The sequence below is a fragment of the Amblyomma maculatum genome, unplaced genomic scaffold (assembly GCF_055883805.1).
Source record: "Amblyomma maculatum isolate TAMU_Amacu unplaced genomic scaffold, ASM5588380v1 scaffold_17, whole genome shotgun sequence".
Classification (NCBI taxonomy): Eukaryota; Metazoa; Arthropoda; class Arachnida; order Ixodida; family Ixodidae; genus Amblyomma; species Amblyomma maculatum.
Genome location: NW_028146742.1, coordinates 19,203 through 47,135, shown reverse-complemented (window position 1 = coordinate 47,135; position 27,933 = coordinate 19,203). Strand labels below are relative to the sequence as shown.

The window sequence follows — 27,933 nt, the reverse complement described above, 5'->3', positions numbered from 1 at the left end:
TTATGCTCATATACATAGTCGTCTCTCATACTGCTTATATTCCTGAGGTAGCATATATCACACACATTTAGATCACAGTCAGCGCCTTCAAAACAGAGGAGTTAGATTAATAACATTTAGCCCATAGCTGTGCCCTTCAGCCCCGCTTTACCGCAAGCTAGATATCTTACCTTTCCACCTATGGCTTCGTTTCAAGGTGTCGCTCATCATGTATAGGTTAACAACTCGCAATATTTCGACGGAAACTTTTTCGGTCGGTGAATCAAATAATAGAAACACCACCAGATTTTCTGACCGCTACAATTTCCTTCTTCCCATGGTTCGCACGAACTACAGCAAATTTAGCAATAGATTGGCCGGCATATCATTGTGGAACGCTTTACCTGTCGAAATTACATCATGTACTCTGCATTCATTTTTCGACTCGCAATAAACAACATTATATGTATATAATAACTGATGTCTGATGCACTAATCAATGTACTATTTCTTCACCTGATTTGGTTGTCTTGATTGTTACTATTAATTTGTTATTTATGTTTTTTTTATGTGACCCTTGTGTGCTGTTTTTGTATTAATATTTCCGTAGTCCTAGTGATTCTTGTGGCATCGTCATGCAGCCGGACTGCATTACCAGACGTTTCAGCTGGCCTAAGCCATGCTAGTGACCCCGGCCTTCGTCTGCCTCTCTAGGGCTCCCGGCAGCCTAGCCGCATCCCAGTGAGCGTCACTGTGATTAAACCTACCTTCTAACCTACGTTGGCTGTTCTGCCTGCTTGACGGTGACAATATGGTATGTACTTAGTGTTAGGAGATCCCTGACAGTTTTTCTTTCATTGCCTCCTAGAGTAACCGTGTTGACAAACAACAATGAATCTAGAAACCTTAAATATCTGAGTAGCCAATCGGGGCCTCTAGAAATCAGTAACTTCACGCGAACAGTTGAAAGATTTTTTATGAGACACCAAATGCTGTTGCAATAAAAGAATGGTCATGACTACGCAAAATTTCCTTCCACTATGCTGCCTTCTATGCTGGTATTCGAATTTGTTTGTATATTTGAGAAAATCAAACTCTTTCTGTGTGGAAGAGAAGCTAAATTGTACAATAAAACGTTCTCTACGTTTTTATTTTTTTTTAGTTTTTACTTTGGGGCCTCCTAGTGTAACCATATTGACCTTCATCATTGTATGCTTTATGAATAAAAAAAAAACCTGAAAACAAAAATATCTGAGTAGTCAATCGGGGCCTCGAGAAATCAGTAACTTCACACAAACAGTTGTAAGTGTTTTTACAATAGCAATACAAGACAGCCAAAGCGAGATCTGAGGTGGCCGCAGCTACACCGTGTAGAGGCGTAGCTACAGTCTCCTCACAAACATCTGTAGTTTCGCGCTTGTTAACAAACAGCGAAAGCTTCTTTTGCCTGGTACATTTTCACCTATAACGCCCTATTAGTGTAAGGTGCTACATTATTGGGGACGCTTAAACTCATCTTTTAAGGGTATGACTCGAGAGCGTAAGCTACCAGCCCATATATAAACACACGCATCAAACAAGCTGTATGGGCGTGCCTGCTTCTCGTAGAGGTAATGGGACTGCTAACGGTTCTGGCAGGCTATTCTAATATCGCCTCCCATATGGAAGGAGTGACCCGAGCTGGCAGATCCTGCCCGTGGAATAAAGGGAACGTGAGTTTAGACGTCATGGCAGGCTGATTCTTTATGAGGAGACCGTAGCTACACTTGTTCACTGCGTAGCAACGCCTCTGCACAGTGTAGTTGCGGCCACCCGATGTCTCGCTTTGACTAATCCAGTATTTCTTTCGCAATAAAAACTCAGCCTACCATGACATTTGAATTTCGCGTTACGTCTATGCCACGGGCAAGAGCTGTCAACTCGGCTCGTTCCTTTCATATGGGAGGGTGATATCAGAATCAGCCTGTCAGAACCGTTTGCATTCTCTTTAACCCTACGACACGCAGGCACGTCCATACGGCTTTGGTTGAAGTGTGACATAGTATGTGGGCTGGCAGCTTACGCTCTCGCGTCATACCCTTGACGGATGAGCCTAAATATTCTCAATAACGTAGCGCCTTACACTGACAGGGCGTGATAGGTGAAAATGTAGCAGACAAAAGAAGCTCCTGCCGTTCCGTTTGCAATTCAACTAGAGTTAACCAGAGATAAATCACAACAAAAACGTTTTCGGTAAGTGAGGAACGAAATGGTTTTGCAATAAAATGGCCATGCCTATTGAAATTTGCATTCCACTGTGTTGCTTTCTATGCTGGTATTCAAGCTTATTTGTATATTTTAGAAAATTCAAACTTGATATGCGGTAGAGAAGCTAAAATGTACAAGAAACCGTTCCCACAGTTTTTGTTACAATTTTTACTTTGGGGCCTCCTAGTGTATTCATGTTGACAAACATTATGGCATGCTTTATGAAAAACAAATGAAACCTGCATTATCAGTGCAGCCAATCGGTGTTTCGTGAAATCAGTAGCTGCACACAAACAGTTGGAAAATTGTTTCGTAAATGAGGTATTTGCATTTTGATTTATTGAAGATGCATTTTTCGAAATGCCTCGCACGCATGATGAACCTTTCCACAGCCACCGCATTCCGGCTATCATTTATACACCAGGCAAAAATGAAAATTAGTAAAACAACGTGCGCCCCCAGAGAACACGTCTGCTCTCGAGCTTTAAACCCCAAAATGCTCGTTTTCATTTTTCTATACAACGCATCACCTCGGCAGAGAAGCATTGTACCGTTAACACGTTTCTGGTGCTCTCATGTCCTGTCTGACGTTATCGAAAACGCCGCAGAAGATCATGAATAAACGGACAAACGTCAAAATTTGCCACGGGATGATTGGTGGTTGCGCATAGGTTTTACGTGCTATTATCTTTATTCACGGTCCTGAAGGGACTAGTTACTTTCGCAGTTAATATTGCTGCGTTGGTCCTTGTGTTGCATTTGATGCATATTCCTTTTTTTTTTTACTGTATTAAGAGGAATAAACCAAAATAGATTCTTGTGCCCTATTCAGCATTACAGAAAGAAAAGGTGATAAACATTTGCTAGTGCGCAGAGCATATTAGGCCGAAGAAATTTCAGAAACGCCCATCACGGGTATTTTAGCCCGTCATGGCCCTAGAACGATTTGAAGTAAAAACCTTCAGTGAGCTGAATAGTAAGTAAATTGTTAAATGATAAGCTGGAAAGCTATATTTGTCTACAAGGTGTAGTGCGCGGTTCGCTACGGAGTGACTAGTATCCTTGTCACAACATTATCACGCCCAGTTTCACGAGAATAGCACACTCTTGCTAACACGGATGCCACAGCCAGACTTCTGAGCACCAGGGCACGAACATAGTAGTCTGCCAGGTTACTGCACAGACCCCGATGGAATCGCAAGAGTTGAAAGCAGTGAGTGGTTTAATTTGTTCACTAGGCCCAGTAGAACTAGGGTGCCTTAACGAGGCTGCCTTTCCTTGGCTCCCGCGGTTGCGACACCTTGATCCAGGCAACGTAGAAAAGATCGTCTGTGACGCCCTAAAAGTCATCCGGCCAGCGGAGAAGCGCCTACAGTGCATAGCGGAAATTCACGCTTGTCTTATGCCAATGCACGTCAATCGAGGATGGAAGTTCTACTGTCTGCCTGAAGCAACAAAACTGAAAGATTGCGTCATGGTACTGCAACACATGGCGTCTTACCTAACAGCTCTTGACAGCGGCGACAATATGGCACCACATGCTTCTAACATACGTGAAAATGCCGTTTATATATGCCTGATGACAAAAGGCAGGACAAAACTAACTACTTCATCGCATGCCGTCTATGTCGTTATGTGGCTCACACAACCCCTGGTCGCCACGCACTGTTCTACTACAAGCCTTGAAGAGCTAGTGTACGAGGGTCTTCACGCTGCTTTGCACGGTAACCTCGTGTATATGGATGGATTAGTTCAATACAGTCTTGAAGCTGCCTTCCGAGATGCCGTTAGAGTCATCGGAAAAACTTCAACCGAGCCAGGAGAGCCGCAGGGTAGCAATGCCCATGCGAACCCACCAGTGTGTTTCTCAGCTGGCTACCACGGAAAGCAAACAACTTCTGTTTTGCCGGAAAGAGGTGAGTGATTTCTTTATAAAATGTAACAATTACATAATTTTTAGCTGCTCATTTGTAACCATTCCGAAATTCACTCCAAACACTTTGCCTTGCATCCGACAATGAGTATTTATTAGTGGGGAGGAACCTGCATAACCACAAAATTATGAACTGAACTTTTGTTCTCAGAAAAGTATGTTCACTCAGTTTACGAGTTTGTTTGGGGCTTGTAAAAGTATTTCTTTAAAACGATAAACGTGCCGTCATAAAGTTATTTCTCACGGCGTTATGTGTTTGCACGGGAATGCTGTTCATTATTTACTGCGATTGCCATACTGACTCAGTGAAAGGCACACTATCATTCTACTTGAATTAACTCAGGATGTACACCCTTTCAATTATTGAACGGCATCACGCGAGCGCCGACCGTCAGCTTGATCATTGCCCATTAACAGAACGAAACGGCAAACTCGCCGAGAGTAGCCGCATGCGCACCAAGACCAGGCCACGGTGGCAGTGGCCTGCTAGGCCGTTTCAAGAGCTTCACGCAACCCTTTACCTTTTCCTTTGATCGTAATAATGCTGGCACGCGCCTCTGTTATTGACCCATGCTGGCATTCAGCAAGTGAAGAACGAAGTGTCTCGTTGTGTGAACGAAGACGACGTGGATGGTTTCGTTGAGACGTTAAACAGTGCCCATCAATTCCGGAGTGTGTTGCCCACTGGTACGTGGTTTTTATTTGTAAAAATATTCAGGAGAAGCCACTTGTCGCCCAGTCGCAACAAGCATCGCAACAAAACTCGATCGCAAATTTCATTCGAGAAACAAAGCATACTCATTGTTTCTCGAATGAAATTTGCGATCGAGTTTTTGTTTGCTCTTGTATGCCGTTTGCGCATATGGCTGTAGCCCATTTTTGATCAGTGTGAAACACAGATGATGAGATTTGTTTGAAGAATATTTACACTGCTACGATCAGCAATCTCTTACCCTCTTCGCTATTTTAGCGGCCGGAATGCCAGGTTATGTGGTTAGCGGATAAAAGGATTGGGTGCTGCGTGCAATTCCTGAAGCAGTTTAGCAGACGGTGGTCACTGTGGCCTAGTCTTTGCAAGCATGCGGCAACTCTCGGCGAGCTTTGCAGTTCGTTAGGTCATAAGGCGCTAATCAAACGAACCGTCGACGCTTGCGTGATACCGTGAAAAAATGAAAAAAGTGTACTGCGTGGTCATAAATGTGTGCAAACACCTCGAAGCATGGCCGCGCTCCGGCACGGCCGCGCATAGAAACAAAGTGGCGCAAGCGCACAGGGACTTGGAAGTGCTTTGTGTTGTCTGCTACAGCACGGAATCGTACCGTGTTTCCTTAATGAGAAGCGCATCTGTATACTGGCAGCGGCCAAACGCGCCGAGACAGTGTTTTCGCGGTTCACTCACTGCAGCGTTTGCTCAGTCCTGTGGAAGACTATCATTGACCTATCATACTAGCTTGAGCATGGCAATTTCTCATCCGCCGGCGAGGCTGATAAGGTCCTGAAAATGAATGCTAAGCTGAGCCGCTAGTCTGCCTTAGTGAGGGGTGCTCGGAAGATTTGACATTCTCATTCCAGGACATCTTTATGTTCATCGTCTGACAATCTGCACGCCATCAATTTTTAATGTACGAAAGCCACTTTTTCGTTTGTTGCTTAATGATTATGCTGTTCCAGTGATAAAAACACTAACTGTGTAAGGACAGTGCGCGTTAGCGCTGCAGCAGACGACACGAAGCACCGCCTCTAGGCCCCTGTGCGTCAGCCCCACTCCGCTTCGACGCGCGGCCGCGCCGGATGCGCTGACGCTCCGCGGAGTGCAGCCACGCTTCGCTTTGTTTGCACATGTTTAGGACCATCCTGTGCATTACAAAGTGAGAGTGGTACTAGCATGAAAATTTATTTCGCTTTAGGCTAACGAGATTTTTAGTTGCCTTTGGTAGGCATAGGCAACAAAAGAAGTGCAGGACGTACCGAACAGACCGCACAACCTAAGGGACGCTTTGTATGATTGCGACAGCAATATTTGAACAGCTAACCCGGCAAGCACTAACACCTCTATACGACGCCAATAGCGTGGGCCACATTGCATTAATTCTTTCTGTAGAGTATGGCGATCACTGATAAACTTTTATACATACGTATAGCCTGTTTGCTGTAGCTTATATGGCGAGAGCGATGCAGAAGCAGGATATTCACTCACACACACACAGATATATGGCACAAAGAGCCAAATTTTTTTATTGACACATTACACTGCATGCAAAATATCCACACTGACCTAAATTTACTAATGTCACTTTATTTTTCGTGTCCTGATTAGTTTAGATTAGTTCAGTTAACTGTCCAAGTATTGCTTTCAGACGCCAAGTGTGATAGGCCAAGTTATACAGAACCTTCAGAAAGCTCTGAATAAATTTTATCAAACACAATCTAATATTTTTCATTTCGAGTTCCCAAGCGAGCCCAGCCCGCTCAGTAAAAAACAATACCACTTGATGGTGGCTTGCGATCCGATATTGTGCTGCTCTTAATTGTTCGTTGAATGATTAAAGTCGCCTGCAGCTAGATTTCTGTATGCGGCTCTTATTGCATGAGGTACCAAATGCTTGCTGCTGACCAAGAGTTTTTGAAGTGACAAAAGCCTCCAAGAATACAAAAACGGAAGGAAGCAGCATTTTGGTTATGCTTGATTGAAGGAATGAAAAAAGCGTTTGGGGAAGACATAATGCGATGAATACGCTACAATATTGTGTTTGTATGACAATGGAGCTTGCACTATTTTTTTAATTGAACAGTGAAACTGCAATTGAAACTTAGCACTCGAATAACAGCAGGAAAATCATTCAGAATGAACTGACTAATGCGAGCCTTAATGCGATATAAGCCTTGCCTATATCGAGAATACGCATGTCTACTGCAGACAATTACTCGTTTTACTTTGGCCTCGTCGGTTCTCCTGCTCAGAAATACTATTCTTTGTTTGTGATCGCGCACCCTACATGTTCGCATCGCTTCGTGGTCGCAGTATCAGGTGGTGTCGTGAGCCTTTAAACTTTTGCACCCTGAGCGACGTGTCTGCTCCTGAAAGCTAGCAGGCGGTTCCAGTTTGTGCTGGTAGCTGAGAGTCTGGAAGAATTGCAAACTCTAGTTAAGTATTGCGGAGACGAAGGGGACGCTCTAGGCTTTAGTTTCAGAGCAGTTAAGTCGGGTCTGATGATTTTCAACGGCTCAACTGATCAGGGTCTTATAATACAAGGCCTTGAAATACATAGAGTAGCAGAATATAAATATCTGGGGGTATGGGTAAACGAAGAATTGGCATACATTGGAAAGCATGAGCAATCACTTAAGGCCAAAGGGCGAAGGAATGCCGGGATAATGAAGCATAAGGCGTTGTGGGAATATAATAGGTATGAGGTTTTGTGGGGTATTTGGAAAGGAATTATGGTGCCCGGACTTTCGGAAATGAAGTTTTGTGCCTAAAATCAGAGGTACAGTCGACATTAGAAATAAATCAGAGATCCGTTGGACGATTAGCACTAGGCGCCCACGGCAAAACTACAAATGAGGCGGTACAGGGAGATATGGGTTGGGCATCTTTCGAATTACGGGAAGCTCAGAGTAAAATATTATATGAGGAACGCCTGAGGAAATTGGACAGTAACAGATGGGCAGCTAAAGCATTTAAATACCTGTACCCTAAAAGCGTTGACTCACAATGGAGGAAAAGAACTAGGAAACTAACTAGAAAGTATGCTAGTCACAAGGACGGAGAAATAAAGAGCATTAAGCAACAGGTGAAAAATACAGAAGGTAAAAATTGAATAAATTCGATCGGAAAGAAACAGAGTGTGGAAACAGAACAGAAAGCGGAAGATGCAGATGAGGAAGGAAGATTTCTTTGATAACTCAAGAGGCAGTGCCCTACTTTTTGAAGCTAGATCAGGGTGCCTTAGAACAAGCAGCTACAAAAAGAAATTTAACAATGGAGATGACGCATGTGCTGTATGTGGTAACTCCAGTGAAACAATTGACCATATTATACTCGAATGTAATGGTATCCATCCGGAAGTTGATGCAGGCACAATCACTGTTCCTGAAGCTCTGGGGTTTAGAGATAACAGTGGCCGGGTGAATAAACCGGCGGTGGAAACTAGCAAAAAACGACTGGAAGATTGGTGGCTTAAAAGCAGAGAAGTGACCTAAGGTTAGTAATGTAGGAACAAAAATTTATTAAATAAAATGATGGTTTAGTTAACCATTCTAAATTAATAATTAAGATATAGGGAGAAAAATGAGCATGATACCTACTGCTACCACCCCGTTTCAAAGGGGACGCTCCTATATTCCATCCATCCATCCAGATTACAGATACAGGTGACAGCATATGTAAGGGCGTGGCCCAAGTAATACAGAACTTGGAACTGGTGTCAAAATTAAGCACTGTAAAGAAGAGGTTCCGATTAGGTGGGCAGATCACCGAGCAGAAGGAAGAGAAAGTGATTTTGCGGACCAGGTGACTGCAAGTTAGGCCACCGCTGATCCGGTCCTGTTCGCTACCAGTGCCCGCTTTCAGTGCCTGGATCCCCGCTTAACACTTGGTGGAGGTGCGGGATTTCTCTTCCATTTCCTTGCCCTGGAGCTCCGCAACCGCCGAATTCCTACCTCAATGACAGACTCAAGCACTAACACCACCGGCCCCACTACCTCGGCCCCTTCTATTCCATGCTCCGGGGTGCTTCGGCAGCGGGACCCGCCGGTCTTCAGCGGTACCGACGATCAGGACGTCGAGGACTGGCTTTCTTCGTATGAACGCGTAAGCACCCACAATAAGTGGGATGACATCCTAAAACTTAAAAACGTGATCTTCTACCTGACCCAAGTAGCAAAGTTGTGGTTCATAAATCACGAGGCTGACATTACAACTTAGGCCTCGTTCAAATCCCGATTTGTGGATGTCTTCGGTCGACCTGCGGTCCGCAAGCTTCGCGCCGAACACCGTTTTCGCGAGCGGATCCAGCAGACAGGAGAAACCTTTACCAGCGACATCGAAGACGTTTTAGATTTGTGTCATCGTGTAAACGCATCAATGACAGAAGCCGAGAAGATTCCACATCATGATGGGCATCCACGAAGGCGTATTTAACATTCTAATGGCAAAAGAGGCCCGTACTGTAAGTGAGGTTGTCACGTTGTGTCAAAGCTACGACGACTTTCGTCGGCAACGCATCGTCCCTGGACAACCTGAAGCCACGATCGCGGCTATGTCTGACGCCCCTGTCAGCTGCACACTAATTCAAGAAATTAAAGACTTCGTACGGGAAGACTTTGCACGGCAATTATCGTTAATTTCAAACATTCCGCATTCCAGCTCGCACCTGGCTCCTACGCCAGGTTATTCAGGAACAAGTTGCTGACGCACTTCCGTCCCCTCAATAACCTACTCTTCATTCCGCACCACTGACAGCTCCGCTCATTCATGCCGACGCTGTTCCGACGTCCGGACCCACTCCACTGCCTTATGCTGAGGTTGCCGCAAGACCACCCCCTCCTACGCCTTTGCCATCGTATTGTCCGCCTCAGCGCGCATTTTGCACTCAGCGTCGTGCGCCACCTATTCAACGCCCTTGGCGCACATCTGACAACCGGCCAATTTGCTTTGCATGTGGTCTCCCTGGCCATGTTGCACGCCTGTGCCGCCGTCGCCCGACACCGTACGCTTTCGATCAGAGCCCGGCTGCCTGCGCACAGCCGCTGTCCCCACCCCGTGCGCCACCTCAGCCCTCGTCTCACTTTGACCACTTCTCGCACGACCACCGCTCACCCTCTCCGCGTCGTCGCTCGCTGTCACCGATGCGTCGTCGCTCTACCTCGCCAATGCCGGAAAACCACTAGACGCAGTTCCGCAGGAAAGAACTGCGCTTTCGTCGACTAGTGAAAGTCCTGCTTCGCCACCTAATAATTTAATCGAGCTTACCATTGAAAATGTTTGTACTCTTGCGCTTGTAGATACTGGGGCTGCTGTGTCGGTTATTAACGTTAGACTGTGCCGCTTGTTTTCATTTCATTTCATTTATTTTTCCCTTAAAGGCCCGAGGGCATTACATAAGGGGGGAGCAAACTCAATATACAATGCGAACAAGAACAGGAAAACATAAAAATAACAAGAAAAGAAAAGAAAACAGAAACAAGAGAAATAATGCAAGGGTTAGACGAAGTAATTTTTAAAAAACAAAAAGAACAAAATACCGTAAGTAAATGGCGCCGAATATGTTATACAAGAGAAAAACGCTTGTAAAAGTGTGGAAAATGCAAATAAACATGCAGGCGTGAGTGCACCTGGAAGTGCGAAGACAGATAATCCACTTGTCGATACAAAGAACTTTGCAACAAGATATGTCGAATGACAGGAAGTTCAACGACAGCGGTGAAGCGAATAATACAAGCATATCGAGAAGAGCATGAAAAATTAGGACATGATACTAGACCAGGAAGATGCCCTTGAACATCTGATCAATAATACCCGATAATCTTAGCTGCAGCAGTCGTGGACCCGTTTATGAGCGCCCACGAAATTCGAGACATAATGGGTATTATTGCTTGCGTGAGAACAATTCGGCAACGGCTACAAGAAGCTGGACTCCAGGCATGCGTGGCTGCTGGCAGTCCTTATCTGGCTGACAGACAAAGATGATAATGCCTGGAATGTGCCCGAACGCTTCCGGCTTGGGGCATGAGGGAGTGAGGCGAAGTTATTTTCACAGACGAAAACATATTCAGCTCACGATTGGATCAGCATCGCCGGGAGTGGCGACAGTTAAGCCTAAGGAATTTATTACTAGCAATGGCCTCACCTTTAACATTTCGCTAACTGTTCTTCTTGCACTTAAGAACAGGCATTTAGTTGCTGGAAAGACGCAACAACATTCTTCGCGTACTCTGCACCTTCCAGATTGCCATGTGACATCTAATGCTAATTCAGATATTGTCATGGTCACATTTAAAGACGACACTTTCAAGGAGCTGTATAAATTATAGCGCGAGACTGCCTTGTTTGCAAAAAACAATAATAGTCAGAGAACGTGTTTTGCTGATTGACAGAAGCTTGGGTGCCAAATTTCGTTTTTTACTGGCCGGTAAACTTCTTTCATCAGCATTATAGGTAATATTGTCGTTGTCATATTTTCGTCAGGTATGATCCCGAGTTCGGTGCCCTCCGCAGTGGCCGCTACAGCGTTAACGTGTGGGGCACAATTCGCGTACAAGTGAACATCCAGAGTGCTCCCTGCCGGAGCAGGGTACCTTAACTGGGTTTGGTCAAATCTGCAAATCAACTAGAACAAGTCTACAACTTCATCTCGGATACCGTAATCAATATGCCACCCAACTTATGGCAACAATGTGCCAAAGCAGCATTGCAACAGATCGTGACCTTTTCTGACAGCATTATATTAAAACGGCATACTGTGTGTGTGTGGAAGGCCATTGAAAAATCATTTTGCCCCTATCGCACCCCATCCCTACACAATCTGTCCGCAGGCCGCCACCTCTTTTCCATTTCAACAACCTAAAAATTATATCTTCAGCCAATGAAAATTTTCATTGCCTTTGGCGCTTTTAAGTCTTCTCCAGAAGCCCCAATTCTACCGACAAAGCAGGGTATTGGGCGAGTTAGGCACGATTTCCTATAGCTACAGCGCGAATGACAGACACAAGAGAGGAAGATAAAGCCCTGCAATGACATATTTGAAGCACTGATAACGCGGCGTCACGAAAAAATGTAATAGCGTGCTTTCGATTTTTTTTTTGAGTACGAAAAAAAGCTTAGCTTATATGTCAACGTTGACACATGCCGATTGTGCTTGGAAGGTTGGTTTTTAGTATACCAGAACCGCGTTTACTTGTTTGCAATTTTGGCAACCAGTGAGTTATTTATACTGCCTGGTTTTGCAATAAAGCCTTCAGTTGTGAGTTATAGCTGTACTTTGGCTTCCTCTCCTGCCTCTGTCTTTGGCGCTATAATTAGGTAAGGAGTTTTTGCCGTCATGCTATAAGAGCCTCAGGCTCCTATACTTACATCGGGTATAATGTACTAAACATGTCACACGATCACTGCAGCCGACCTTGTTCATCTATTACGCGCGTGATAAAAGCACAGTAACTGACCATACGATATGAACGCAAGTAACATGGTACCTTTTGAGATTTCATACTTTATTTGGAGTGCGTAAAAAGAAGCACGTGAGATACATCGTGTAGCTAAAAACAATTTATTAGTAGGTTTCTGAAGGTGATCTACCACTTCGCGTGTTACACTTGGGGTGTAAAAGCAGTGCTTAACATGTTCCTTCATTCAACGTAGCTACAGCTACACAGTTAGCTGAGGAAAAAACAAAAACTACCCTCGGTAACTCCAGGCTACTGCCAACAATATATGCTCCGCCGCAGTGGCGCACTGGTAGGGGCATCGACGTTCTGGGCCCAAAGATGCGGGGTCCAATCCTGGCTTTGGCGATCGCTTTTCATTGGCTGCGAAAAGCTAAGGATCCTGTGTTGTACAATGTCCATGCATGTCAAGTGAGAAGTGCCAGAATGTAGAGCTGAATATTGGCATATTTTAGGAGAAGTTCTAGCTTTTATATTTTTATAATTTTAAATAATGTAATGCAACGTTTTATTAGTTCGTAGTACATCTGAGGTACTGAGGATTCTTGGGAGTGATATGAAGAAAACTCGATGATGATCTTTGCTTGCAAACAGGAATAAAAATTACCCCTTTTTGCTTTTTTCAAATTGAGGGCGAATTTGATGTCTTGTCAAGAACACACCTAGAAATCTTCAGCTCAAAATCTGGTGCGAAAATAAGAAGATAACATCTATGAAAAGAAAAATGTTTTAGTGCAAACAAGTGAAAACATCATGGCAGTATGTAAGGTTGAAAATGAACATTAATGCAGCGCGTCGCTTCTGAAGCAAAGTTTGGATTTTTTAAACCAACTTCAGGAACAAAACGCGTTTTATAGTTATTGTAAAAGTGAAAGTTCGACTGTTTTAGTAAGCAAAAATAATTGATGATAAAAAATTTATTGTGCAAAAAGCAGGGCTTCAAAGTTGCAACATTTTTCAATGGAAAAAACTGCCTTTTCCTCCAGTATTGATTTACGATTTTTACTGAGAAAACTATGCCGTATCCTGCAAGAATAAGGTTTATTTCTTTGTGTCGAGGCATTCGCCCATCATATATAAAAAGATAATTTAAAACAAAGGCCATGAGATCGCAATCACTTTTACTATCTGAACATACCCGTGTATATATATATATATATATATATATATATATATATATATATATATATATATATATATATATATATATATATATATATATATATATATATGCACGATTGAGCACATGTCTTATTTTTTAGATGCACGCACGTTTAGTTCACGGCATCGAATACCTATGATCACCATAAACCGGACCCGGCTGTACCTACTGCTGGGCGAAGGCATCTCATTTTCGCCTAATTAATTAAGGTCATATGCTCGCTGCATCTACTTGATCCCTGCGAAATTCTTAACCTCATACACCCTCCTAATTATCTGTCACCCCTGCTACGCTTTCCTTTACTTGAAATATAAATGGTTACTCTTAGAGGCCATCTGACGTCCTCTCTTGGAACTACATGCCCTGCCCATGACCATTTACTCTTCTTGATTGGTACCAGAAAGTCAGTAATAAATAGGTATAGGCACTGCGAATAGCTGAATATTATATCGAACTTATGCGGATGAAGTTTTAGAAAGCAATGCGAGAATATATAACTTCTACAGCTGACGGTTTCATTGATAATAAAAGAGGGGATGTTTAAAGGAAAATAGTTTTTCCCCAGGAAATGTTCCTTATTATTTTGTCTACTAAAGATAAAATATTGCTGCCGAAAAGGCCATAAGCAGAAACACGTTGTCGAGCAAGTTTTCAGCTTCTGCGAACTCGAAAATAGGATGCAACTGGAGCTACCCTGTGCGGGAAAAAGGCGTTCAGGTATCAAAGCCGCAGTCAACAGGCTTGGTGATTTTACTATTTTCAGAATGCCTTAGAGCAAAAGTAAAAAAAAAAAGTTCTCGCTTAGTATATGTAAGCATGTTATAGTTCCACTAGCTGACTTCACCATTGCAGAGGGTCGATCTCGCTGCATTGGTAATCCCGTCGCTCAGGTGTCAGCGGCAGCAGAGGGTTATGTCACTGACCACTACATTTATAGACTTAATGGTTCACAAAACGCTGCACACCGCATCCGAAGAGTGCACCACCAGTCTGTACGTGCTGCACTCTCAGTTCGCACACCGTAAACGTAATTGTGCTTGCGTCCAGTGCTCGACCGCGACTGTAGAGGCTCTTGGCGGCTGCGAGCTGGTTTCATCCCCCACACAATATAGAGTGCCTGCAAAGCAGTCTAGCCTTTAATGACGCATGTGCTGTTTCGACGAGAGCGAAGCAAGGCTACATCTAGTGATTGAGTTCAAATTCAATGTTCATATTTCGATTCGGTTGCCATAGTCGTGCATTTGATATGGCGTCCGACGATTGCGCCCGAGGATGCGGGATCGAATCCCGGCAGCGGTGGCCGCTTTTCAATAGAGGCGAAAAGCAAGGCAATCTTGTGGTGTGCGATGCAAGTGCAGGTTAAAAAAAGGTTAATATCTCAAGAGACCTCCACTATGGCGTCTTTCATAGCCTCAGTTGCTTTGGGACGTTAAACCCCACAGATCAAACCCTTCTGTTATCAGGTTCACGCGAGGCGCCCCGACACTAGGAAGGAAAATAATTTCATGCTTAAATGCGTCTAAGGAACTTGTAGCTTTTAACTAACATTTTAACTAATAATTAACATTTAAATTTTTATTCGAACTTTCGGAGAATGAAATAGTTTGCCATCAATCACTATGTATTTACCGATAAACGATGCTTTTTACCATGCGTTGAAATAATATGTAAAGTCATGTAGTTCATGTTTGTAGTCCTCTGCTGTAATGCCCTATGGGTGATGCAGGTATCCAATAAATAAATAGTAAATAAATAATATATCAAGAAAAAAGGTTAAAGAAGTTCCAGGCGATCATTGAATTCGACACGTAAAAAAGTCATTATAATCTTTTGTACGCTGCCTTAAATCAAAAGAGATCTTCTATTTTCCATTAGTGTTAGAATAAAGTCTTTGGAATTGGCGTGACAGCAGGATGGGCTTCTTTCGCGGCAGCTGAGCCATTCTGTAGTTGATTGAAGTAGAATGACAGAGATAAAGTTTTGTTCACCCTGCGAATATTCTTAGCTCAGAGGGGAAATTATCCTGTATGACTTGTGAGACTACAACACATTTAACAATCCTGTTGGTGTGGCATCATGAGGAGAAGCAATTAAGGCCCCGCATAGGGCCCCTTAGGAATTAACATCTGCTCTTCCCTCTCTGCTTGCTATGCAGAACATGTGCTGTCCAGGTGGTGTTTTCGTATTGAAACATAGCGCAATCTTTCATTCAAAAACCAATTCTTTTCTCTTTAATTGTGGTAAAGAGTGTGTTCCCAGTGTTGGCTGAAAACTACACTAAACAGTTTCACATTTTGTAAAGAGAAACAGTAGACAGATCAGAGGTGCCGGTGCAGTTAACAAAAATGGTGTACCTGCAATGACTTGGGGAGAAGTACTCTGCAATAGGGGCAAAGTGCGACGGGTATGCCTTTAAAAACATCGCAATTTTGGTTTGCAGTGTGCAGGTTTCGGTCTATTGATTTTTGTTTTTGTAGCAACCCTCAGAAATGTGCTTTTTACGCATATGGCGTTTTCTATTCTTATAGGCTTTCCAGTACGCAAGCCCTGTCAGTTATCTCATTTTGAAGAAAAACGTCAATATCGCATATTGCATGTACAGAAAGTGCGAGCGCTGAGTGCAGAAAAAGTACATGCTGATTTTTTATCAAGCCTGGGACGTAACCGCGTGTGTAGCGCTTAGCGCTGTGTCCTGCAACTGCACTTCCCTGTACCGATGTATCGCCGTAACTGCTCTTTAATCAGTCCACGGCAGCGAGTAGGTAGCCTTACCTAGACACGGCCTCCTGGGTTGTATTGCACATTGTGTCGTGGCAAGTTGTGCCGTCGGGCAAAGGTGCAATGTTTGTCTATATTCGTAGATGGACAACTTGCCGGAATTCGTCTGCACAGTGCAGTCAGGCGGCTACGTCGAGGTAGTCTTCTTCTGTCAGCTGCCGTAAAATTGCGCCTCAGGCCTTGTGTTAGGCGACAGCCGTCAGCACGCGGTCTTATCACTATAATTGTATACTTCACGAGCCAACATTGCACTCTTCGTTTGTTCATGCTCGCTACCACAAAACACACCTTTATCACTTTCTTTATAGCACGGGATGCGGCGAGATTAGTCTCGGGTTATCGCAGACAAGCACGACAGTTGCCGTAATATTAGGGACTTTTCATTTATCCTTTGGCTGGATTGTCTAGTTGTTAATGCATCGAATATAAATTGAGCACTGCCGAGTGTATGAGCATTTGTGCTTTATCGTTCGACGACCACACTTCCTGCTATCGCCGGTGCTATGTTTCTCAACGGTTTGCTAGCGCAAGTGATCGGAATATGGGGTTCATTTAACTCAAAGCTAATCTATTTATTGCTGGTTTCACCATCTTCATGAACACGTTACAGCATGTACAGAGTTTTCCACTTGTAGCAATAAAATGGCCACTGCATTCGAGGCGCTATTGCGTCCCACCCGCCCATGCGAAAGAGCTACAAGTGGCAAGCCATGCGAAGCGCCACATCGAAATACTTATGCTATTATACCGATTTGTTTCGATAGGTGCTTGCGTCGGACGCATTGTTAATGTCTAAGCAGCGACTGTTGATCAGCCTGTGCCTTAAATGTTCTGCCCTAAGGTGTTAGAGCTGTCCTTCAAAAAATGGGACAGACAATGCGTGTGGCATATTTTTTCACAATTCTTTTCGTGGCGCGTTCGTAATTAGCGCAAATCTGCTCATTCGTTGTGACACCCGTTATCACTCATCTTTCCCTCTTTGCAATGCCCTTGCTCACGTGAAAGAACACTATGAAAGCAAGCCTGCTACAAAAATTAACCGAAGTTCTGGTCTCTTGTTGACCGATATAACCTCTGTTCCTTGGCGGGCCTCCATGGCGGCCATGGTGATACCTTACGGTTTACTTATCTCAATAAAAAGAGCGTTTTATTTCTGGAAAGGCACACTTTACGGAATTCCCTGATGGTCTCTCTACAGCTAAAACGCTGAGCAAGAACATGCCAAGTTATGCGAAACATTTCTTTCGCATGTGTTAGTTGGCTAAAGCGGAGGGAAACCTAGTGTAGTGTAATTTTCTTTTTTCGGCTTAAGTTTTAAGTCTTCAATATAAGCATTATGTCGTTTTTATTCCATTTCAGCTCGTACTGGCACCCTCACTCGACTGCGGATGTTCCGCTGTGATGTATGCCATCAGGACTACCCGTCTGAAGAGGCTCTCGATGGACACTGCCGAGACATGCATCTCGCAATATTAGGATGCAGCAACTCTAGCCCACCTTCTTAATGCAGCGTTTTCAGGTTAGATGTAATTTTTATGAAGGTGATCGGCGATTACCTCCTCAGAAACAAATAAGAACTATCGAGAGACTCAGTTACTACACTGCTGTATCGAAGTACGTGACCATTGCGAAAATATGATTAAACTGTGTATAACAGCAGCCTTTTTTCTTTGTGGTGCCGTTGACGAAGAATAATCAACATAATACACTGATGCAGCATTTGCTGGCCACAAAGTATTTCTCTTTACGTTAATAACTGCACGTACTCATAGTGTACCATTCTTATTCTGTAAAGAACTCAGCCATTGGTAACAAAATATATTGCCTTCATGTAAACCGCTTGGATACTCTGGACTGTGAGGGATGTTTTAGGCACGAACATCTGTTTCTCTTAACCTTTCATCGTTGAACAGTTTGAGCATGCTTCGAGTGGAATATAGGAATGGGAGCACTGTGCTACCTTTTTGATATACTAGATTCCCAATTCACGTTAGGTAGGTATAGTATATAAATCCGATAACAATATCGTTAATCGGGGCTTGCTACGCATGAAGTGGGCGTTGTGTTTGGTGAACAAATCATGTTACGTATTGAGCATCAAGGTTGCAAACGAGACTAAAGTACTCTGTTATAATGTTATAACTCTTACTCGCCTGTTTCAGAATTTCACGTGTTCGGCGTAAATTGTCCCAGTGGTCGGAATAACCACTCCAATTTGATCTACGGCAGGGAGCAGGGCCCATATTTTGAGTTTGCGTCGTTATTGAAGTGTCCCTATCTTCCCGACCTGGAGTAATTGTATAGGTGGACATTCCAGAAGGTATTGTTGCCACCTCTTCAGGTTTCGTAGCGGCAGCCCCAGGTTCCGGCGTTTCAACAAATCGCATGACTCCAGGTCACGTCAAATAGCGACACTTCGATAACGACGCAGACTTGATATACGGACCCAGCAGAGCTAATCGTGAGCTCTCACTGCTACCATGCTGCAAATTGACGGACGGAAATACTTTCCTTACTTTCAGGAGAGAGTAACAAAGGGCTAGGATGAGAAACTAGATGTTGCTCATTAGGTTCTGGTGGCTTGAGCAAGCCGAGAATTGCACGCCTCAGTGGGAATTGTACGGTAACACCCCGCGGTTAGGTAACTACGAACGTTGATAAATGCGCTACTTCAGTGTAGTCCAGAAAGAAAAACCCAAACGGCGACAGTGATTACACAAAAATGTTACATCAGGGGCCAGCAGGACAAAAGATGGCAAGAATAAAAAGCAAAAAGGCTGAAGGCCAGAGGATACGGATGACAGCGGAGGAACGCGGAACGGCTGAGGCATAGTTAAGGTATTACGTTCAGGAGATACATGCAGCGCTTGAGGGAACAAGACGCACGCACATTGTGCCCTTGCTGATGCCCAATTTTAAAGCGGCGCACTCCAGCTCCTGTTCAGCCTAATGTCATGCGAAGTATCAACATCATGCTGTAGTCCGAAGTATAGAATGTAGGTGGCATTGACGGACACACATAGGTTACTGTTTTACAGGACGCCAAATAATCACACATGACCTGACAGCAGGTGAAGATGCTTGGTGGTTGAAATATAAGGAAACAAGAGGAAACAAAATATTGACTTAGATGCGCGGCCTGTAGTCCACATTTTCACTCTCGTATAGTTGCTGAAAGCGTGAATATGCCGCTTGATATTTTAGGTATTTACGTTGCAACAATAAGTTATGAACATGTGTTATTATATACAGGAATTCATGAATTAATGGTTGATTAAGTATAACAATGCTTGGTCATGAACGGGGGTCTGCAGAAGTTCTAACCAGCCGTGGTGGTGCACTGGTTAGGGAACTCGAAGGTTGTGCCCAAAGATGCGGGTTCGACTTGCGGCCGCAGCGGCCTCTTTTCGATGCATGGTTCGAAACATCCGGAGCCCTCCACAACGACGTCTCAGATAATCTGGTTCGATTCGGAAAAATAAACCCCATGCACTAGCCAAATCAACAAGGGGAGTCGCTAACAGGACTCAGTAGTGCTTTAATTGTACTGCACTAAAAGTCGAACTTACATTTCTCTGAATGTTGAGGTGTTGAAACAACATCACGCGCAAGAACACTGGCTTCTTAAATGCGTGCCACTCGAGACAAGGCCGAGGGTGCATGAAGGCGTGGACAGCAACTGTCAAGTTTCATGACCTTTGTAGCTTTAATGAACTAGGAAATTAGGTCCAAATATGCATGTGCTAAGCAAGGATGAATATGCTCTAGGGGAACGTACGTAAACACTGCTTTATCTGAAATTCTTTCTGGCAACATATGAAAAAAAAATAAAATTTCTAAATATATGCGTTTATTTTTTGATGCAATATAATATAATCGTGGGCCACTTGTTGCTTCTTCCTTTCTGAAATTATTGTACAGCTAAAACATCAGTATAAGGCGTCCGTTTAGGGAGGTAGCTCATTTAATCAATAAGGATAAGCTGTAGACTTGCGTCCCACTCTTGCGAATATTCAGCCAACAAGCAACAGAATAAACAAGTGTATTGTTGCTTAGATTCGCCTGCTCTAAGCTAGATAATAGGAGAGTGAGTTGCAAAAAGAAATCTTCCTTTAAACATCGAAGAAACTACCGAACAAATACGCATAATTTCCAAGAACACACACAAGCGTTCTTCTAAACAAACGGACGAATGGTTGCAATAGTAATCCGTTGTTTAATGCTATAGCCTAGGGAAATAGTTGAGTCACAATAACCTTATATAGATTCTGTCATACCGACCACAAACAAGACATGCAATCTCATGTATGTCTACTACGTAATTTGAATGAGTTGATACGAGATCAGTGCGAGTTTATTAAGAGCATAGTATAAAAAAGGTTTATGATGTAATTGACATTTTGTAATATTTTTGGTGGAGGAATGGAAACTCCGGATTGCTCACCGCGCACTGACACATTGCTAAATCTGGATCGTCCGATATTGTCGCACCGGTGATAGGCGCTGGGATATGTCGCCTATTTTGTTGTTCACCGGACTGTCTTGGTATTAAAGCACAAAAACTTGAAATAACTGAAGCTACGGCGTGTGCCAGCTGCCACCTCTACAGAACCTCGTTCATAGGCAATTTGTGGCGGATGTTTACATCACGACCTGGCAGGCGCATACACCCAGCGTTTATGGCGGAAACATCCCGTCTCTGTCATAGGTAGACGCGCGTCGAAATCAGTCAGTAATGGGTAATGGTTTTGCAACTTTCATGTTCTGAAGCTGTAACTTCACTGCGACGGGTAAGCCTTCGCGTTATATTCGCCATGTCTATCACAATGACTTTCAAGAATTAAAATAGATTTTTGTTGTGATAGTTTGTATTCCATTGAGATATGTACAAGTAGCAGCGCACATAGACACTGTATCAATCAGCCCCCCTGTTTTGTAATGTACCTCAGTTGAAACTCAGCAGTGCGTTAGTAACCGTCCCTCTGTATGCGTCTGTCTGCGCTACTAGTACATATCTCAATGACCTTCAAGGTTTAGCCAAGGTCAGACCTTAAGTTACACTACAGGGCCCAAGAAAATGTCAAAGGACAAAAGTGACGTACAAGCCACCGAGCGCAACATGCCGTGGATGCGCTGTAGCTGTGACGATACACCATCACTCATATGCGAAATGTAGGAGCCTCGATTAAACCTGGTGAGATTCGGTAACTTCGCGTGACTACGCCTGACGAATTCAAAAGAAAGAACAATAGTTAAACAAGGCGAGAGATGATTCTTTCCCAGGCGTAGCCTGGTGGGGTAACCGAAGCTAAACAGCCAATTCTTTTTCGTTCGGCTACAGCTGCGTTTCTGCGAAGTAGAGGGATACAGCATAGTATGCGGCAGTCTACGTTTAAGCAGAGAATATTTCTTTTAGGGTTCTCTCGATGTCTACTGCCTTCACAGGTGCTGTTATTTAGCGCAGCGATTGCTTTAAAAATACGCAACGGTTTAGTGACATTCGTACAAAAACGGTAACTCTTTGTCTGTTGCTAGATTGCTTGACTGCTTATGTGTGAAAAAGCGGCACATGTACTTTTTCGGTCTTTGTGAATGCTTTTCAGATAACTGGTGGAACGCACCTTCATGACCCCGAAGCTGATGGAAGATCTACAAGTGTGAACACAACCACTGAGCGGACGCAAATAACTGCTAGAAACGAAACACCTAACTTTCGGCCAGGGTAGTAATGCGAACCATGTTGTACACGATTTTACGATGATTTGCTCTGCTTTGTCACCGGCGAGAATGCCCTAGTGCACGCAAGATATTGCCCCTTCATTATAGCCATTTTGTGTAACAGCGTTGAGGAACCTCATCTGCAATAGGCTTTGAATACTTGGATGCACTGTGTTATCAACTCCCGCGAACGATCCTATTCCACCTACGATACAAATTTAACTAATTCTTATTGCTATCAGCTGCACATCTCATCAAAATGTAAACGAAGAAAATGATGCTCTGGGTGCTATGATGTCTTTGTGTGAGATTTCTCCCTAGCAAACACCAATTTCTTAAATTGTCTGTAGTTGCAACTGTCTGCCCCCGTAGCATGCCTCCGTAATTGTGTTTTATGTTACCATTCTACTGATTTGAAGCCATCAACCTATTACCCTGGGATCTCTCCCCGACAGATGATTTTAGCGAAAAGCTATAAATACCTATTTTTCTATAGTATACTTAAAGTAGACGGAACCTATTTTAGCTGCCACTATCTCCTGGTATTTTTATTGTGCGAATGCACATTCTTGTTTTGGAATCGTTGCTGACCGAAAAAGCCATGATCGTTGTAACTATCCGCGTTTGACGAGGCAATGATAAAAACATTGTACTTGAAGAAAGGTTAAGCAGACATTCATTTCACCTGCCTGAAATAAACACGGGCGCTGTGTGATAAACGTAGGACAAATACTCTGACCATCGGTATTGCTGGTATTGTTGGATGCAGCTCATTTTGGCCATATTTAGCAAGCTCTCCTCCTCTTGTACCATATTCTGCAGCATGCAGTATTGGTCATATGCCGATTGCGCACAGGAACAGTTTCATTCTCGTGTTTTTCAAGACTTCTTTTATCGTAATGTCAAATTTAGTATTGTGCTTTTTATTAGGATTTAGTTTTGAGCTTTCCAGCCATTTTGAATCTTTAAAAACAGTTCCGTAAATCTGCTAGCACAGTGAAATCTTTGTTTATCATACGTTCCATTGCGCTGCTGGGGCCATGGCAGGACAGATCAGCGACACATGAAAAACATTTTAACTTTTCTTTCTGTTTGTCCTACCACATACCCAAGCAACACATCTGGGACCAAAATATGTGCGCTGCAGTTCTAGCTGTGAACATTTCTCTAAGCACGTATGTTAAGCTCTATTGCGCTTGTATCAACTCTTGCTCGAGAATGTGATCCAAGCGGCGATGAGAGTATTTTAAGGCAGAGAACAATGCTCCCATGAGAATATGTGGAGCTGAGATGCGGCTTTGTGCTGGGATATTGCTGTTGCTGGCAAGCGCAAACCACAGATATCTAAATAAAGCCTAACTCGGCCGCTTAAGAACGAGCGCCTAAAGCGAACGGTAACACCGCCATGCAGCATAATGTTTGACCGTGGTTAGGAATGTATTGCCCTAGCTTCATTCGATCCCTTTGCTGTGCTTTGATCATCCGCAACTCTCATCTCGGCAAGTAGATTTTTCTTTGTTCTTAATCGAAAAGACAATGGTAATGCGCGCTATGTATTGTAGCGCTCAATGTGGTACACCACGCAAGCACGTACCCATTGTTTTCCCTTGGTTCACATCGGCAAAGATCGTTGCTCATTTATACGTAATCAAGATATATGTGTGCAGTTACGCTGAGACCGCTTCGTATCTCGAAATCGAAGTTTACCGGGATATCAAAATACAAACATCCGCACAGACGCTTAGGCCCACCTACGTCGGTGAAGGAAAAGGGTGGTTTGCATAGTGGGCTGTTTTAAATGTCATTTCTCCGGGGATCGACACCACGCTAGCAATGACGTCACACACTTTCTATTCATTTCTTCCTTGTGGTTTCCTCATTTCCACTCATCATGATTACTATTATTATTATGATGTGGGTATCCCTTCGCATCCAGGCGTACGCTGTATTCCCTCGCCGTTTACATAAATTACAACAAAATCTCTTGTGAAGTGCCCGCGTGAATCACTGAAGCGTCGTTCAGTTCACATCTCAGTCTGTGGTGGTGTTTCCCTGTCCACATTACCGAGTGAGACACCAGCACTGGCAGAGTGTGGCTTTGGTTGTGACCACCACCGTATGTGTAAGTCCCCGCAAAGCCACATCCACATTATAGAGGAGCCCTCTGAATCTTGCAGAGCCAACTGAGGGCAGTGAAGGACCAGATGCAAATAGGCCCCAACTTCAGTGCCAGTAGAGCGCGGCCTGAACTGCCGTAGAAGTTGCGAAAAACTGAAGGTAATGCAGAGTTAATAGTGCAACATGCATATTCCTCAAAGAGCAGCACGCTCTCATGTTGTGATATAGTCTCTAAGGCTGAAGCGTCTCTGTTGGGGCGCCCTGCACTCCCCTGACGGTTCCCGTTGTGAAAGGTCACGTATAGTTTTGAAATTATTAACGCTTACATTTAGAGGAACATATTTTGTCGGCTTGAATTCAAATGAGAGATAGGTACCCAATTTGACTAATAAATGCGTGTTAAGTCGGAAGCAAAAAATATCAAAATTTCAGAAAACATGTGCAAAAATTACTGCTTACAAAAATGAGATGAAGGCGCAAAAATGGAACCTAACATTTTCCTTTCATATTGAGCGTAGTATCTTCTCCACCCGTCTCCCTAACCAAATAGCGAGGGCGACAGCATCACTTGGGTAACTGGCCGTTATTTCAGTCGCGAACTAAACATTATAATATTTAGTTTAAATTAGCGCAGATGAGTTTAATGAAATTTTTATACCTTGCATAGTTCCTGCGGCATACTCAGCATACTTAACTATTCCACTTTTCTGAATGGCTGTGCGACAAAATGATGCGTGCTATTTGCTTGAATGTAAAATAATGAAAAGGAAGCACTGTAAGCCTTAGCGGATTTTCAAGGTGCCCTGAAAATAAAGGCCGCGTAAACATCAGAGGTGACAGCTAAAACACAATACATATTTGCTCCAGAGTGCCTGCATACGTACTGGCAAAGTAATATGACGCCTATAAGCAGTTTAATCACATTTGGGGATATGTGCGAGCAAGCTCATTACTCTCTTTATGAAATGCTTGCTTTTTCATCGTTCTGTTTGTAACCACATCCAGACACACAAACGAACATAAAAGAGCAGAGAAACATTTTAAGCGATCATGTTACTGCAATACCAAGATCTTGAAATAAATGGCCTTTGTAAAATTCAACGCAAAAGCCTCATACAAAAAACTTCTAACAGGTGGCAGGGAAAATGAGCCATATGGCACTTTAATTACAGGGTACAACAAAAATAATGATCTATAGCTGGTTAACAGAACAACCGGCACGGAAGAAAACACTACGGAATGTTCGCCCTTCTTTCCGCACTCTCCAACGAGGCACTAGGGAAATGTGTCAACTTTTTATGGGTGTGCGGAAAGATTCCAGAGGTACGGAAAAAAGTTGGTATTGCACCGTTTCTGAAACCACGAACACTGGCTGCGTATTTCGGGGGCTATACTTCTCATAAATCTTCAAAAAGTATTTTAAAGTGCCCAAAATATCAGGCTAGCCTTTGTCCTTCAATTTCAGGAACATAAGCGCATTGACCTAAGTTGTAATAAAACCCTGTTCAACCATAACAACCTAGTCCAAGTGGAAAACGCAGTTCGTGAAGATCTCATAATTAAACAGCAATGCGCCGCCTTCTCAGTTATGGTAAAGCTTAGCGATACATAGTAGCTCTTTGGTGTTCTTCTTGACCCAGCAGATTTGGGCATTCGCATAGGATGCTAAGCTATCCGAAGAAATTCGCCTTGAATCGCTTGTTCGTGTTTTCTCAGGCTCAAATATTTCGATGAGGATCGTGCTGGAAAAGAGGTACCTCCTGTATATATCTGAAATAAAACTCTCCTTGTTACAAAAATAAATTGTTTAAGCTAAACAATAACCGAAATTAGTAATTATCCAGTTTTTTTAACCTACAGATAGCATTCGCATCCTATAATGCATGAACGTAAGAAAGGGAAGGGCAGGTGACCATTATAAATTAGCATCGACAGAAAATGAATTTATAGTTTTTTACCCCAAAGCAGCCTCTTTTTGGTACTTCTTCAAACGAGGTTCAAACACTGACCCGAACATACACCTAAATGAAACATATTGTTACGGGGTAGTTCAGCTTGGACCAGAGAAGGACACGAAAGACAAGGTTTCAAACTACAGACGTTTTCTGCAGGCACCTGCCGACTCTGTTGAACGTCGTCTTCTCTAAACCTCACGAGAGCCTTCTTCTTTCCTTATGCGCATGAACCGCCTAATGTGACACTACCCCGCCGGCTGAAAAGCACCGTCCCGGTGCGTACTAGCGTCGAAACCAGGGCCCGTGTAGTACGGCTTGAGGCGTGCAACATGGACCGTCTTGGTGCGTGGTGTAGAGGTATGGCGTGCGGGATGCAAGGGCGCAATTTCGTATGTCACTGGAGTAACCTGTCGTAAAATATGGTAGGGTCCTGTATAAAGGGGCAAAAGGTTTTCCGAGAGGCCAACGCGGCGAGCTGGGGTCCAAAGCAGCATGAGAGAGCCGCAGAAACAGTGGGTGTTGCGATGACAGGAATCATAGCGACGTTTCTGGCAGTGCGTGGAGGCTGCGAGTAGGTTGCGAGCAACAACGCGGGCAGCATCAGCTCGGGCTATGGCGCCACGGGCATATGAGGTGGCAGCGGTGACAGACGGGAGCAGGCTGTAAAAAGGAAGCAGAGGTTCACGGCCGTATAGAAGATAGAAGGTGGAGTAGCAGGTAGTGTCGTGACGCGACGAATTATATGCAAATGTCACAAATGGGTGCGTTATGTCCCAGTCACGTTGGTCATCACAAACGTACATAGACAACATGTCAGTCAGTGTCCAGTTAAGGCATTCAGTAAGCCCGTTCGTCTGTGGATGGTAAGCAGTCGGGAAAGAATATCGAACGTTGCACAACCGTAGGATCTCGTCGATTATACGAGCCAGAAAGCAAAGCCACGGTCGGTGAGCAGTTGGCGGGGAGCTGCATGGACGAGTATAACATCGTTGAGAAGGAAAGCAGCGACATCAGTTGCACAACTGGTTGATATTGCTCGTGTGACCGCGTAGCGTGTGGTGTAATCAGTGGCCTCCGCAATTAATTTGTTCCCCGATGCGGACAGTGGAAAAGGCCCTAGAAGGTCCAGAACCACTCGAGAAAATGGGTCTATGGGGATGTCGATTGGCTGCAGAAGTCCAGCTGGTAAAACTGATGGCTTTTTCCAGCGTTGACAGCGGTCGCAAGCAGCTACGTAGCGGCGGACTGCGCGATATAGGCCTGGTTAAATGAACCGACGACGCACACTGACGTATGTGTGAGAGAGGCCTAGATAACCCGCTGTAGGAACGTCGTGGAGCTGTTGAAGGACGGCTGAGCGTAGGTGCTGAGGGACTACAAGTAGAAGGTCGGGGCCATCAGGTCACATATTGTTCCGGTATAAGGTGCCATCGTGGAGCACAAACAAATGAAGGGAAGGGTCATGGTGGTCGGCGCTGAGGCGATTGATAATTTCGCGAAGCTGAGGGTCCTGGCGTTGCTCACGGCGAATGTTGGAAAAATCAGAAATAGAGAGCACGCAAGCGTCATTGTCACATTCAGGTTGACTTGGCGGGTCGACTGGATGACGGGGCAGGCAATCGGCGTCTCGATGCAACTGGCCAGACTTATAAACTACTGAAAAATTGTACTCCTGAAGGCGCAAGGCCCCACGTCCAAGGCGGCCACTAGGGTCTTAGAGTGTAGAAAGCCAACAGAGTGCGTGATGGTCAGTGACTACTGTGAATGGCCTCCTATAAAGTTAGGGCAGAACTTAGTAATGGCAAAAACTAGGGCTAAGCACTCACGTTCAGTGATGGAATAATTCTGCTCGGCCGCAGAGAGAAATCGGCTGGCATAGG

The 27,933-nt window shown here is 44.0% G+C and overlaps 1 long non-coding RNA gene across 2 annotated transcripts; it reads left to right on the top strand.

Moving 5' to 3' along the window:
- Positions 1 to 3,163: 3,163 nt before the first annotated feature.
- On the top strand, positions 3,164 to 23,764 carry LOC146171874 (uncharacterized). 2 transcript variants are annotated; one of them, XR_014702748.1, is made up of 3 exons: positions 3,164 to 4,142; positions 17,622 to 17,781; positions 21,866 to 23,764. It is a non-coding gene; the product is annotated as an uncharacterized LOC146171874 (long non-coding RNA). The 2 variants fall into 2 exon arrangements; XR_014702747.1 differs by lacking the exon at positions 21,866 to 23,764 and having other exon boundaries at positions 17,622 to 18,118.
- Positions 23,765 to 27,933: the final 4,169 nt, after the last annotated feature.